General features: G+C 45.2%; 1 long non-coding RNA gene across 1 annotated transcript; it reads left to right on the forward strand.

Annotated features, from left to right (window-relative positions):
* The first annotated feature begins 2,257 nt into the window (after window positions 1-2,257).
* On the forward strand, window positions 2,258-12,091 carry LOC110297410 (uncharacterized). Its single transcript, XR_002378282.2, has 3 exons — window positions 2,258-2,284; window positions 3,025-3,135; window positions 11,931-12,091. It is a non-coding gene; the product is annotated as an uncharacterized LOC110297410 (long non-coding RNA).
* The last annotated feature ends 204 nt before the right edge of the window (window positions 12,092-12,295 follow it).

Raw genomic sequence — 12,295 nt, forward strand, 5'->3', positions numbered from 1 at the left:
GGATCTCTGTAAAATAACCTCCATACTTAAAGCTGTGGGAACATCTCAGAATGGGGCACAGGGGACAACGGAGAGATAGAGGGAGGGAGGGAGGGAGGGAGGGAGGGAGAGAGAGAGAGAGAGAGAGAGAGAGAGAGAGAGAGAGAGAGAGAGAGAGAGTTCTAAAGCTGCGCACATGAGATCTCAATAATATGGTTGCCTGAAGAAGACCATACCAGTCAAACTGTCAACATGAATTGGGGTGGGGGGGAGTTCATAAGGCCCCATCCCTAGATGAAGAACTACAGACAGTCAATGGCTGCTGAGAGTGGGAGAATTCATTTATTCAAGGGCCAGTGACTTCACAGGGTTCACAATCCTAAGCGACCATCCCTAACACACATATGAGCATCATGATTGGGCTCAATAGATTATACTTGTGTGTGTGAAAATGCATTTTTATGTATCTATGTGTGTGTGTGTGTGTGTACGTGTGTGTGTGTGTGTGTAAACATGAATTGGACTCAGTAGATTACACACATATATGTCTTTGTGCACACGTGTGTGTGTGTACATGTGTGTATGTGTGTGTGTGCATGTGTGTATGTGTGTGTGTGTAAACATGAATTGGACTCAGTAGACTGTATAAATATATACAGTGACAATTCTAGAAGAAGCCTTGAATACTAGAAGGGGATATGAGAGTACAGAAGGATCACAAGAAGCTGGAGCAAGCAATTAGAGGGAGGGAAATGACGTAAACACAGTGTACTCGTGTGGAATTCTCCAAAACGTAGAATTAAATTTTAAAATGAAGGCTCATCATTGAGGCTCAAAAGTGCATTTCCTGAGCAGGGAAGCATAGCTGCAGGAGATGCTGGCCTATTCATCTGTATTCATCTGTAGGAAGAAGCCCACTGCTCCCACATCTAGAGCATCTTCGGGGCACAAACTGAATGTTCATAAAGTGGTGCATGCCTTTAATCACAGCGCTTGGGAGGCAGAGGCAGGAAGATTTCTAAGTTCGAGGCCAGCCTGGTCTACAGAGTGAGTTCCGGGACAGCCAGGGCTACACAGAGAAACCCCGTCTCGAAAAAACAAAAACAAAAACAAAAGGTCAGTGGCAAGAATGAAGCATTGCTCCTTTTTGTGAACCTCTAGCTCAATACATGCCCGGCACATCTCTGATCTGTTTCACCTCCAGCGCTTCACCACATGTGGCATCTTTCAAGACAGTCCAAGTCAAGGAAGGAACATGTGTATTGACAGCCTTCGCTGGCCACTCTGGATGCTCTCCTTTGATGCTACATCCAAACTCAACAGCAGGTGGCTTCAAGTCAGTCGCAGAGCGGACTCTGAAAGTTGATGAACACTCGAAATGTGGAGTATTAAAAAGCAGCCCTCTGGCTTAGCATTTGAAGAAATACTCAGCCCCTTGCACAGTTCTGTGACATCTAAAATTCATTTCTTGAAAAATATGTCTTGTGAGATGCTCAGATCTTCCAGAGTTGACATAATTTGTTATTATACAGTCCCCCAAAGATCATATTCATCGGTATCTCTAAGTGTTGGGAAGCCATCAAGCGCACGGTCGCTCATACAAGGTTTTTTTTTTTCTTTTTATTCAAAATTCTTGAATTTTATCATTGGCAACAAACATTGTCAGTTATTTTCTTGGAAGTGACAGAATTAATTTGTTCATTTTCCAGATCACGTCTGCCAAGCAGTCAAGTTTGAGCACCCGTAGTTTGTCAGCTGTTCTTTAATTTAAAAATGGTGCTCTTCTTTGGAAAGCAAAGCCCCAGCTTGAAAGCTCAAAGGTCACTCAGGTGTCTCTGACTGATCCAAACTGAAGACATCTCAACCTAACCTTTACTATATTAGAGTGTTCAAAAGGTCCAGCCTTGAAGGTGGAGATTTAGCTTAGTTTTTATTATGATGATGATATATATATATATATATATATGATGTATATGTATATGTATGTATATATGTATATGTATGTATGGTGTGTGGGTGCAGTTCCAATAGGGACCAGAAGAGGGTGGAATATCCCATGAAGCTAGAGTTGCAGACAGTCGTGACCCACCAAAGTGGGTGCTGGGAACAGAACTTGGATCCTCTGCAAGAACAGTACGGGATCTTCAGCACTGAGCTCTCTCCCCAGTCCCACGAAGGTTGAGACTTAGGAAAAGGAAAGACTCTCTTGCTTTCCTTCTGTGATGTCATAGAACAGGCAAGCTCATTCTGTGATGGTCAGTCACACTTCTCGTTCCTGGGACCTGGCAGAAACAACTAAGGGCAGGTGGGTGTTGCCTCATTTATGGTTTCCATTTATGGTTGCTCAACCCAGTGTACCAGGAAGGAATATGGAATATTATAGGCTGTAGGTATGTGTAGTGTAGAAGCCAAGAGTAAAACAGGGGGTGGAGAATAGAGCAAGATGTAGTGCCATAGAGAAGGCTGTCCCCATCTCCCTCTTCCCACAATCTTCCTCCTCTCACCATCTCCCACCTTCTCTTACCATGCCCCACCTTCTCTAGTGGCACAATTTCCCAAGAGACGATTTTATTTTATTTTATTTTATTTTATTTTTTGAGGTGCAAGCTGACAGGCTGTTCCTGCACTGAGAGCTCCTGAACCCAGGAGTCAGAGCGCTCTCTAGATTTGACTCAGCCTCAGTCTTTTATTGAAATCATTTAAGGAACCCAAAAGACTCTTTAAATTTAAGTCCCTTTAGTAGGCTAAACCACTCACAGAGCCCTTGCGATCTAATCCACTTGAAAACACAGTATGGCCATACCCAGAGATATACCTTACTAATAGTTATGCATTTCTCAGTCCAACCAAATTAGCAAGCAAGATTGACCATCACATGGTCTTTTTTTTTAAACCTCATGAGTACTTTTTCTTTTTCTTTTTGCGGTTGACAAGTTACTTAGCACCACATGCTTTAAGGCTTACCCACGCTGTTCTATGTGGCATGATCTCCTCCCTTTTGAAAGCTGAGTGTTCTCTCACTGTGTTTGTGTGCTTCCTCAACAGCACCCTTCAGAGACACTGGGTTTTGTTCTTTGTATTCCTACATAGCAGAGAAGAACATAGCTGCTCAGGAGCCTGCAGTCTGGACCTAAGCCTTTAGGTCCAACCCAAAAGGTAAATAAAGGTTATCCTAGCATTACAAACGGAGCCTCTCTCAACCAGTTAACTGAGAGTTAATCAGTTAACTTGTAACTTTGGACCCAAACAGAAATGTCTACTTTCACTATACAGTCTCACACGAGGGGAGAGAAAGGCAAAAGAAAATGTGGTGTGGTGATTTGGATAAGAACAGGCTCATAGAATTGGATTATTGGTCTCCAGTGGGTAGAACATTTGGGGAGAAGATTTAGAGATAGGACCTTGTTGAAGGAGGTGTGTCTCTGCGGGTTTGAGGTTTCCAAAGTCCGCCACTAGACCCAGTCTCTCTCACTCTCTGCCCTCATTTTGTGGATAAGATATTAGCTTTTAGTTGCTCCAGGGCCATGTTTACCATGCCAACCACACCCCTACCAGGGGCATCATGATGGCCCTCTGAAACTGTAACCAAACCCCAGTTAAATTCTTTCTTTTATAGCTTGCCTTGGTCATGGTGTTTCCTTACATCAATAGAACAGGAACTAAGACACGTGGTCCACAGGCCTGTGGGTCTGAGACAATCACGTCATGGATGCTTCTATGACGTTTTCTTCTATGTTGTCTTAGGAAAACAGTGTTCATAAAATGTGCTGGTTCAGGATGTAGGTGAAGAACTGAAAGACATTTTGCTGGACAGATGTTCGTATTCTCTCTATAAACAATATGAAAACAGGAGGCAGGCTTGGAACTAAATCAGCATTTTTAATGCATCCATTAAATGTGCATTTAATTAAGAATACAGACATACTTAGGGTTTATATATCTTTTATTTTCATTCTGAATCATCTTAGTATGGAGAACTGAGAATCTTGGGCTTCTGATAAATCAAGTTTTTATTCTAAAATATGGGGGAATACTGGTCTTACACATGGGATAGGGATAATATTCTATGACATCAGCACTTATTGCTTAAGTTGGGATAAGTGTCCCTGAGGCTTGGTCATCAGCTTATGGCACTGTTGAGAGGTGATAAAACCTTCACAAGATAGGACCTAGAAAAAGGAAATGAGGTCATTGGAGGACATGTCCATGAAGTAGGACTGAGATCCTGGCCCCGCCTCTTCCTGTCATACACATTCTAGCCACCACGATGTGAGCCACACTCTGCCATACAAGACAGGGCAGGATATGCTGTCTCAGTACAGACCAGGAGGCAACCTGAAACCTTTGATCTGTCAATCAAAATGACCCTTTCAGGTAGATTTCCCAAGGCATTTTATCCCAGTGACAGGAAACTACACACCTAATAAAAAAACAGGCACAGAGTGGGCACTCATCCAGCAGTTAGCTCCTTTGAGTGAATTCAAACTTAAGGAAGGATAGCAATGGAAAGGTGTTCCTAGACACTGGCCTGCCTTCCTTACTCAGAGGCTCCTAAAGCAATGAGCATCAGGGTGTCCACTTGCCCCATTTAACAGACAAGAAAAATAAGGCCACAAACCCAACTCAAGTTTGCATGATACAGACAGACAGCAATGACTCAGAAGCCAGAGACGAGGCTGCCAGTTCTTCCAAGGGAGACACCCGACACTCTTTATGTCTCCTCAGAGACACTGACAAATTTAAATATAGAACTACTTAAGTGAAAAGTCCTGTCTCTCAGCCATGTCATTGCAAACCACCTCATGACTGCCCAAGGCAGATGAGCCCTGTTATGGGCTCCCAATATGGGGAGACCTAGAAGGCTTAACATAGCTGTAACCTAGCTTAACATAACTCTAAACATCTGTAGCCATGGCGACAGCTGAGGGCTATTGCAAGCAGGATACACAAGCCAGGAGGTGATGGCATCAGTGCTCCTGAAACTGAAATCCCCTGTCGTCCAAGCCTCCAGGGAGATCTTCTTCTTTCACAAATATTTACAGCTATAAATTCAGGGGATGTTTGTCTAGTAGGTGGGATACAAGGAATGCCATGGCCAAGATCATGGTTAGGTGTAACTGACCCTATAAAGGCCAGAGCTGGGCCACAAATGTGAATGAGAAGTAACTTAGAAGCTGGGAACGGGAGGGGGCTGCTGGACCCTGGTGGTCTTTTACCTCCAGTAAGCCATGGAGTGGGGAGGCGACCCTCCCAGGGCATGTAAGAAAAATCCAGAGCTAAAGGTCTATTATCCTCTTACCCCAGAGATCTTGGGGGACAGTGGCAGAGCTACGACAGGACAGTGAAGAAGGATGTATGTACCCTGTGCTAGCCACACACTCACTACTACCAGCCTTCCAAAGGAATGCTGAATTCCTGTGCCCCACAAGACAGTCAAGGACGCTGTCTTCTCAGTAAAACTGCAGTCATTATAGCCTGCCACCCTGACCACGTGCTGTGAGCCTCCCTGGTAAGCATGGACGGCTGAGGCTCGAGGACTGATTACCATCATCCAGCGAGGACAAGCACAGGTAGAGTTGCCTTGCTCCCTGATGTCTGTGCCCTTCTTAAGCAAGAGAGGTGGATGGATGCGCATCTAAGCCTCACCCATCCCCACACCTACCGCCACGCGGTATATGCCCAGGGTTCTCATGCACACACACACACACAAAAGGTCTGCCTCTGATATAAAATAAACATACAAATAAAAGTTAAGTTCAGCTGCCCTCGACTTCACTAGTTGTACAACTAGAACCCTGTAAGAAAATCAGAACCCTGGGACACTGTGCTCTGTCTTTAAAAAAAAAAAAAAGAACTGTTCTATAAGTTGAAGGGGTTTGATTCTTTTTCTCTTAAGCATACGTGCAGCTGGACTCAGGGAAAGTGGCTATACTGCCGATTTCATCCATCAGGAAGAGGAAAATTACCTGAGTCTGTATCTACTGGACACTTGACTAGTCCATGCCTTTGTATGCATGTCAGAAGCAGGAGATGCCTCCCAAAGGGGTGTTAGAAGAGGCCCCCTGTTTGTACACAAGCAGGAAGAAATCCAAGGGCTGAAGCAATGGAGGACCCATGTCACGTGGATCACAGTCTGGAACTCTAGTTCCAGGGGATCCAGCACCCCCTTCTGGACTTCACTGGCACCTTCACATGTGTGTACATAGTAACACATAGACACACACATACCCATAAATAAGTATTAAAATAGACCTTTAAAAACATGAAAGAATCCATATATGGTAGCTCACACCCACCTTTGATCCTAGCCCTCCAGAGGCAGAGGCAAGTAGATCCTCTGAGTCTGAGGGTAGCCTGATCTACCTAGTGAGTTTCAGGCCAGCCAGGACTAGAGAGAGATTCTTTCTCAAGGAGGAGGAGGAGGGGCAGGAGGGAGGGGAAAGGAAATAAGTGCAAAGTTTATTTTTGTAGCTTCTATGCACCCCACTCTCAGCCCTACAGTTACTCCCACATGCCCAGAGCATTTGTCAATAATAGATCTGATTCTTTTGTCTTCAAATGTATGCTAAAGTCAAAACTATCAGGACTGTGAAGAGGAGTAGGTGAGGGAGGGCTCATGGATGAATGGCTATCTTGTTGGGTTTCATATGATCACTTCTAGGCTCCAGTACCAGAGCCCAAGTCCACTAAAGGAAGCATTGATGATCTGTACCAGCAAACTATAACCTAAGATGAAACTGGAGAGGAAGGAAAAGCTGCTAGCATCATACGGAAACAATTGAGACTGGACAACAACAAGCCTTGCCTGCCTGCTTGTTATCAGAGGGGGTGGGGCTCATCTCAGGGGGCAGGGCTTATCCCAGGTGGGTGGGGGCTCATGCCAAGGGGCGGGGTTCATGCCAGGGGTGGGGCTAATCCCAGGGGATGAGGATCCTCCCAGGGGGTGGGGCTCTGTCCTTCAGGAAGTCCTTCCTTGCCTGGCTTGTGCAAGTTGGTTCTAATACCTACACTTAAAAAAAAAATGAGATGGGGGAGAGATGTAAGAGGAGAGGAGGAGGGAGAGGAGAAGAGAAAGAGGAGGAAGGGGAGGAAGAAGAATAGGAGGACCAGGAAGAGGAGGAGGAAGAAGAGCAGGAGGAAGAGAAAGGAGCCAGAGAAATTCTTTTCAGACTTTCCTGAATGCCTTTTCATTCTGGAGCTAGAACTTCCATTGCTCTCAGGCATCAGATGCCCAAGTTCTGGGATCTAACTCTGAAGCTACCCCTACCATAGCCCTGTTCAGGGTTCTCATCTTGGGACCCTGACTGTTCTTCAACTTGCAGTTGGTACATGGTGAGACTTCTTGGCCTGCAAATATCATGAGTCAGCTCCCATATATAATTCATGTTCTTGCACGTAGACCATATATGTATGTGTTCTTGTGTATGAATTCATATATATGTACATATACCATGGATTACTTTTCTCTAGGGAGCTCCGACTAATAACATTTTCCATCTATAAAGGGTATAAAGTATCCGCCACCCCTCAGGCTGTTGGAAAGTTGAGTTAAAGCAGCAGTTTGGCCAGCCTTATTAAGGATCTAGTAGCATGAAGTTTGTTTTGTATTGGGCAACTACTCCTGGGCATGGAGCCTGACTTGGAGTGTGACTGATACACTCAGTGACACACCACTGGAGAAAATGTATTTTTGCCAGCAGGTATTGATTGCAAATAGCTTCCTCCTTAGGATTGGGATAGCAGTGTCCACCCTTTCAGTTCTGGGACCCTCCTCTGATGGAACCTATGCAGGTTTCCTGTGTGATGTCACTGTGAGTCCCCATGTAAATCAGTCTGACTGTGTCTAGAAAGAGCCATTTCCTTGAGTTACCCACCAACTCTGGCTCTCAGAAACTTTCTGTGGTTTGGAGGTTTTCATTGTTGGTTTTTGTTTTACTGGTTTTGTGTTTGTTTTAATTTTTGTTTTTGTGAGATTTTTTTTTAAGAGAGAGATTATATAATTGGGGGAGGGGAGGGGGGTGGGGAGGATCTGGGAGAGTTGGGAAGGGAGGAAAACATGATCCAAATAATTGTATGAAAGCATTTTTAATTAAAAAAAAAAGAATCCAATAGAATTTAGTTTCTTGTCTTGATACTAGAGATTAGTGTAAATTAACTAAACTGAGGCCCAAGGCTATTTATCTATCTATCATTCTATCATCCACTTCTCTTGCACAGTTCAAGCTGGAGTGGAACTCTAGGGCCTCCTGCCTCAACCTCCCAAATGCTGGAATCTCAAGAGCATTTAACCTACCACACTTAGCCAACCCAACCCTTTTAAATAAAACATCGACTTTTCTAGGGTCAGAGGGGTGGCAGGTATAAGGAGCCTTCCCTTTTAACTCCCAGAGCCTCAACTGACTCCTGACCCACTCAGTTGCCCATCCTGGGATGCCTTTCATGACCCCTACAGGGGACGGGGGAGGGGGCAGTGAAGCGTGGGGTGGGGCAGGTTTCAGTGGCCTTCTAGCCTTCTCTACCTTTTAGCCTGAGACTCAGACAAGCAGGGTGACTCTCTGGGTGGAACTGGTTTCTCTGTTCTATCTGAACCCTGGAGAGAAGCAGGCAGGAGGATCTCAAGCCGGAGGCTAGCCTAGGCTAAAGAGATCTTGTCTTAAAGAAGTAACAGCAACAACAACAACAAATGGCCATTCTTGTGGTATCTGGGTTAGTGTCTGTAGGTGGCCTCGGCGAAGGTGAGATAGACTGGTTGGTGCACACAATTCTGAGAGACTGAAACAACAAAGATACAATCGTACTAGCTTAATCCTCTTGGCTCCCTGGTTCCTGAAGCTACTTCCTCATACTGAATGCTCCCCTCCCTCCTCCACCCCCAGATCAGGAAATGCAAATGTTATCTCCGTGCTCCTCTTCCCTCCTCTCCCCTCCAGTCTCTCCCTCTTCTTCCTCTCTCTCTCTCTCTCTCTCTCTCTCTCTCTCTCTCTCTCTCTCTCTCTCTCTCTCTCTCTCTCTCTCTCTCTCTCTCTCTCCCTCCCTCCTACACAGCTAAGCAGCCTGGCCTGAAGCCTGTAGCCCCTTGAGGCACCGAGGGGCTCTGTCCCTCCTGCTGGCCAGATGTCCTGGCAAGCTCCATTGATGAGTCTCTTAGGACAGGGAAGGTCCAGCCCCCAGCAGACAGCATGCCAGGCTCTTGTGTGAGGCCCTGTTGGTTGAGGCCTCTCCCTAGTTGTCCCTACAGGGCCCCTCTGCATTGTCCCAGTGGCAGTTGACAAGGTCACAAACTGTTGGTAGAGAAGCCAGCTGTACAGGTCCCTGGTTATAGTCTCTGGCACCTATAAGAATTTCTCTGTAGTACCCTTATCCTGACCGTTTCTCAGTACCTTGTCTGCATTTTGCAAGGGCTGAGAATAGCAGACCCAAGAGCAGAGATGCTTTTCAAGTTCACTGGTCAGAGACACTGTAAGGCTCTGTAATCTGATACCTGCCCCCTTCCTGGACCTTCTGCTTTCTCCTGCCTCTAGATGGAAGGCCTCTTTGTGCAGAGAGCCTCCTGCTCAGTTCTCTGGCACCTCCAGCAAACAGCCTTTAGCTCTGCAAAGAGTGCTGAGGGAGGCCTCAGAGGCTAAGCCCAGCTCCTAGAAGCACTCAGGTCAGGAGCAGCCGGGACCCCACCCACAGTGCCCCTGCTTCCTCTCCCCTCTGCAATGGGCCTGTCCATTTGCATCTGGACCCATTTCACCTCCTTGGCACCACCACGATCGGGTGTTCCACTGTGGGGCTGGCAAGTTTATCTGCTGTCATGTACTTTATATCCCCCATAACTCTGCTGCCCAAGCCCTCCTATGCATGTGTTTAATTTTTACAGTCAGGAAGACAGATGGGGCTAGTGACAGCCCAGACATCCTGGATGGGGGTGCTCTGGCCCTCCCCAGGAGGAACCTGTCCATGAATTCCATCCGTGGCCTGGGGTGGTAGTTTATGCATGATGCCCCTGTGGTTTTTAAAATGTCCTTAAGCTTTTGATGACTGAGATAAAGGAAAAGGAAGAGGCTGTGTAAATATGAAAGCACTATTGGGAAGAGCAGCCAGGACCTCTATAGGCCACTTTATAAAGTCACTTGAGGCCTGTTCCTGGCTCACACATCTATTCCACATCCATCTACCGTCCACTTGGTGGAACAGTGAAAGATCCTACTCCAGCAATCTCATCCTTTTCCCAGACACACTTTAGGGTGATTGCAATGACAATGACCATGACCACGAAAGAAAAGGAACACATAAAATGATGAAACGAGAAGCCACGCCCATTTTCAAAAATGATGTTTTTATGGTCCATAACTTGCCATCAAACACAAGCAGCACTCCTGTTATACTAAGCAGCTCTAAGTTTGATTCTCAGGAAGGCACACCCCATCTTAGGCATTGGCCCCAAGTCCCTCCCCCAGGACAGTTCCACAGTCCTCCTGATAGAACAAGCGTCTGAAGTTACAAATCTGCTAACCACCATCTGCCCCAAAGGCCTTCCCATCATCTGCAATCTATGCCCATCCATGAGACTCCTGCCTGTCTGGCCACCTTCTAAGAGTTATGGTGATCAACGCTTAGTAAGGAAGTGTGTAAGGGACTGTATCTCTTCTGTCCCATCACAATCCAGCAAGACAGATGTTTATACACTGCTCATTTCTCAAAGCTCACAACAGATGAAGCAGCCTAAGGTCACACTGCCCCATTCCCTAGAAAGCCACCCATGAGGGCTAAGAAACTGCAGTGATAGACCACACAGAATCTTGGGTATAACTCTAGTGGCTAAAGATAGGTTGTATTTTGGGTCTTGCTTGCCCAACTCCCTCAGTGGGCTACCCTGGAGACAGACCCTTATCTATCCATTGCTGGCTGTGCCTCCAGGACCCAGGGCTCAACATCTGGGAAACACAGTGTAACTTCCATATGGGCTCACATTGATCTTAAGCCCCCAAGTTTCTGTTAGTTTGGATGGAGGCTAGGATGTCTCCCCAGCCTATGGCCTGCGGGGATGAGACATAATCAGAAAACAGTATCCAGTGGATATAGTTCTCTCTGCTTTACAGGGTCTCTGCATTCAATTGAGATGCTAGTTAGAACAGAACATTACTCTGGGTATAGTAGCATCTACTGGATTTCCTTCAAATGCTTTTGCTCTAACAATGGAGATGTAAGTGGATCTACATCCCTAGGTGGGCTCCGTGGTTTAAGAGCTGTCCCAACCAACAAATATTTTGTCATGATAAAATAAATGGGAAGAGGCTGTAAGGTCCCATAATTCCAAGATCTAGGACCTACCTGTAGAAAGCAGACTAGCCAGAGCCAAAGCAAAACTAATCTAATCAATACAATCCAGCCTAATTGAATTCATTCACCTCATATTGAATATGATCTTTAATATACAGGAGACATCAACTTTTATTAGGATCTAGGAAATCATCTTTGAAAAGAGGCAAAATGGGATCAAATGCGTAATTCAAAAAACATCGTTTTCAACGTCTCTCCACTTCATTTAGCATTTTGAGGAACTGAGGAGATATTTTGTAGCTATCAACCTGAATTAATCACCTTGAGACCTGATAGTAGATAACTGGGATTCTAATTTCTATCTGCTTTTATTCAGCTTGCATGGACTGTGGGTATTACAGTAAAATCTCTCCTGTCATCAGAAACTATCACATGGCAGATTCTTAAAGCCTGCATCTGTGCTACTAAACGTGGTAGTCCCTGCTGATATGTGACCAATCAACGATTGGGGTGAGGGTGATCTGAATGGAGATGGAGCTCACCACCTTAGTTTCTAAAATGTAAAATATTACAATACTTATGTATTAACTCCAGGTTGAAATTATTAAAACATATATAGGAATACCTTAAAATATGTGATTGAAGTTAATTTCACCTTTAATTTTTTTCTTTTATGTGTATAGGTGTTCTGCCTGCATTTATGGCTGTACACCACATGCAATGTCCACAGAAGCTAGAAAATGGAATAGGATGCCCCAGAACTGGAGTTATAGATGGTTGTGAGCCACCATGTGAGTGCTAGGAACTGAAACCAGCCTTCTGGAAGAGCAGCCAGTGTTCTATACCACCGAGGTATTTCCCCAACCCTAATTTCAGCTTTAAAAAATGTGTTTACCAAACTTTTTGGAGAGCTAAAGCTCCACATTGGCTCATATCATTTTTCTCTTAGACAATGTCATTGTGTACAATGAAATATTATTAAAAAGTTGGATGATGTTTGCTTAGATTTTTCAAACAGCCTATCGAAATACATCAGATGTCATTCAAA

The sequence above is a fragment of the Mus caroli genome, unplaced genomic scaffold, assembly GCF_978045245.1.
Source record: "Mus caroli unplaced genomic scaffold, Mus_caroli_1 scaffold_8, whole genome shotgun sequence".
NCBI classification, from domain to species: Eukaryota; Metazoa; Chordata; class Mammalia; order Rodentia; family Muridae; genus Mus; species Mus caroli.